The following is a 3,468-nucleotide window of genomic DNA, read 5'->3' on the forward strand; positions in this document are numbered from 1 at the left end:
ATTGCAAGTAAACATTCTACCAACCAAAATTATGGTTCGAAATAAGATAGTAGTTTGAGCTTGCAATACACATGTGAGAGAGATAGGTAGAGATTTTTATGATTTTCTTATTGTGCTCTGAGAAAATAAAGCTAACAAGATAGACGAAATGGAGGTCATTATCTCACCCCATCAGCACTTCCTCGACAGAGAAATGATTTTGTCCCATTCATGGGATCCCGTGCATGGGATAATTCTTTTTTTTTTTGCATGCCAGTTCGTTTGAAACTCCCGAAACAAAACGAAACTCAATGATACTCATTGCATGAATCGCAAAGGAAAAAATGAGCAGATATGTCGGTGAAAACATGCATGTGACCTCCCCTGCATGGGACAACCGATGTGTTCGTCCTCGACACCCGCATCACGACACCCATCACCGGTGGAGCAGTATCAACCATGTTAACATGTACCCTCAGTACCGGCGACAAGGACGAGTATGAATACCGAACCATCAAAGGCTTCCTAGGAGTAGATATATCCACAATTCCACATGTTCATTGGCCATGGTTAGAATTTATAGTTGCTAGGAGGAGATGGCCTCGATCATACTCAGGATGATACAATCTGTCAACAATATTTTCACGTAAGTGTACACGTCTCATCGAACATAACTCGGGAGCGACGAATAGTAATATACAAACAGGGCCAATATTAGGGTAACTTCCATTATCTTCAGTTAAAAAAATGAAGCAACTATTCTAATATCATCAGTTTGAAAAGAAAAATAGTTCTTTTTTATTGTACTATAAAGAGGGTAAATGATTTCTTAATAGTAATCCACTTTGCATCTCTACCACTAACACGGGGTCTTATAGGTCGTGTCTACTAAATTTGCGTGCAACTGCAATGGTAGTGTACGGTCCTGGTCCCTGGTCCCATCGGACGTCCGGTGAATCACGTCCCTTGTGCAGCACGAGACTCACGAGAGTTGAGATGGCAGTACGGTTGTACGGGGCTTTTTATGGTCTTGGGTGTACCACATCCTCGTGCAGCACGTTTGCAACTTGATTTGCTAAAGGAAAACGCTTATAATCAGCCGACCGATCGCGTGGAAAAGATCGGTCGTGCTCTCTTCGCCCGTTCACATGGGTCTCCCGCGCGTGCGCTTGCCTTTTCCCGCCTAGCTGCTTTTATCCACGCGCAGCTAGTCATTTCCGTGAGCTGGTTGTACACCTTTTCGTTGCTCTTGCATGCAGCAGCAGTTATTCCAGACCGGTGCATGAAAGAAGGACAATGCATGGGGCCACAATTCTAGGCCATGGCCATCGTTGTTAGTATACGATGTTTTTGCTTCTCATGCATGCACCACTTGCATGTGGATCTTTTGCTATGTGCACACAGGCTACACAGCTAGTTGTTAAGTTATTCATACTTTTAGAGTTATTTTAGGATTGTCTTTCCATGGCTGCCATTTAGCCGCAAGCATGCATGCCCGATGTTACATCTTTTTTTCGATGTCGCATAGATGTGTTAAAGTTGTAACGAACTCATATGTGTTTTGAAAGTACGCGCGAGACTCTTCAGTTTTATTATTCTTACATAAGTGATTTTAACATGTAAAAAAAGTAAAAAAAAGGCGCACGAGTTTTGTTGAAAAGGCACAAGGTAGACATTTCAAGGTTTTTCTAGCATTCTTTAGAACTTTTTGCATCTTCTGCACTTATTGATTTTTCATAAGTGCATAAAAAATGTAATGTACATATACGAGTTTTGATGTGAAAGCGTACGCGAGATGTTACAATGTTTTTCGGGTGTTTACTACAAGTTGAGTTTTCCTCAAAAAATGTGATGTTGTATAAGTGATTTCAAAATGTAACAAATTCACACGAGTTTTGTTGTAAAGAGAGACGGGAGATGTTGCAAGGTTTTCTGGCGTTCTTTAAAAGTTTGCATTTCTTACAGATTTATTGATGTTGTATATGTGCATTAAAATTGTAACGTACACATACGAGTTATGTTGTGAAACAAGACATAAGATGTAGCAATGTTTTCCGCGTGTTTCCTACAAGTTGTGTTTTCCGAAAAAAATTGATGTTGTACAAGTGATTTCAAAATGTAATAAAGTCACACAAGTTTTATTGTAAAGGAACACAGAAAATGTTGCAAGGTTTTCTCGCATTCTTTAAAGTGTACATTTATTCTTTTGATGTTGGATACGTGGTTTAAAATTGTAACCTATTCATAAAAGTTTTGTTGTAAAGGAAGACACTAGATGTTGTAATGTGACAACTTGTAACTATGGATGCCTCCGTGTGGAGCTAGCATTATGCATGCATGATACAGCAGCATCTGGTCCACCCATGTGAGCACTGGGTACTACATTTGGAGGCAGCTCGTATAGACATAGGAGAGAGACATTCGCATCAGCACATGGCTCCACACGCATTTAGCAACAACAACACGGTACCCTCACCAGATGTCCAGACCAGACCATGTAACATACTGCAACAGGGACCACGAAAGCGACCTGAGTGGTTTCGCCTGACAAAGCACAGTAGTCGGGATGGGACCAGGCCATAGGAGAAAGAAATTAATGATTCAGCAGTGCATGATGCGTAATCAACGACGGGGGTACGACCGATTTTCGGCCCACGGATTGGGCGACCGACGCTCAGCGTGCGCCTTTGCTAAAAGATTGGGATCCTACTCTTTCATCGATTGCAGCCCTGTGACTGTGAGTCAGTGGTCAGGACTGGATTTTGTCCGTCGTTAGATGAAAGCTGCAAATATGAGGGAGATGGATATTTGCTTCAATGGATAATCTTTGTCTTCGGGTGCAGATACGTCATATTCTCGATTTTTTTAAGGAGGCTTACATCATGCAATATTAATATAGCAACACACCATCGAAGCAATGATATATCCGAAACAAAGAAAATCCTCAATTGCAAAGATGGATCTAAAAGCAAATAAAATAAGAAATAAAATAAAGGCTAATCCGATCGACTGACGCGGCGGTGACCGGCAACCGCTATGAATATGTTCCAACAAACTCTTAGCGTTGAAGCTTCAAGTACCAAGCAGTACCCTCAAGAAAGGAGGTGATATCGACGACCCTACAGCTCGGACCAGCGCACTGGTCCTACGATTTCCCCCTGACACATCAAAGGAAACGAACCAAAGGTATTCACGATACCCTCCAGGAAGAAGTGGTGTCACCTGAAAGCGGCGCCGCCGTTGGTGCTAGATGAGCGATTTCTCATGAAAAACGGGCGGTGCTTTACACCGACCTGGTCGGTGGCGATCGAGGAGCTGCACACCCTCCGACTGTTGTTGGGTCCGGCCCACAATCCCGACCGGTTGTTAATACAAAGTAGTCACCGCTGGTCCAACGTGGCTTGATGGGCCCGGCCCAACAGCATCAGGTAAACGTTTTTCTTTTTTCGTTTCTTTTCTTTCTGTTAATTTTTACAGTTTGAATATTTT

The sequence above is a fragment of the Lolium perenne genome, chromosome 3 (genome assembly GCF_019359855.2).
Source record: "Lolium perenne isolate Kyuss_39 chromosome 3, Kyuss_2.0, whole genome shotgun sequence".
NCBI lineage: Eukaryota > Viridiplantae > Streptophyta > Magnoliopsida > Poales > Poaceae > Lolium > Lolium perenne.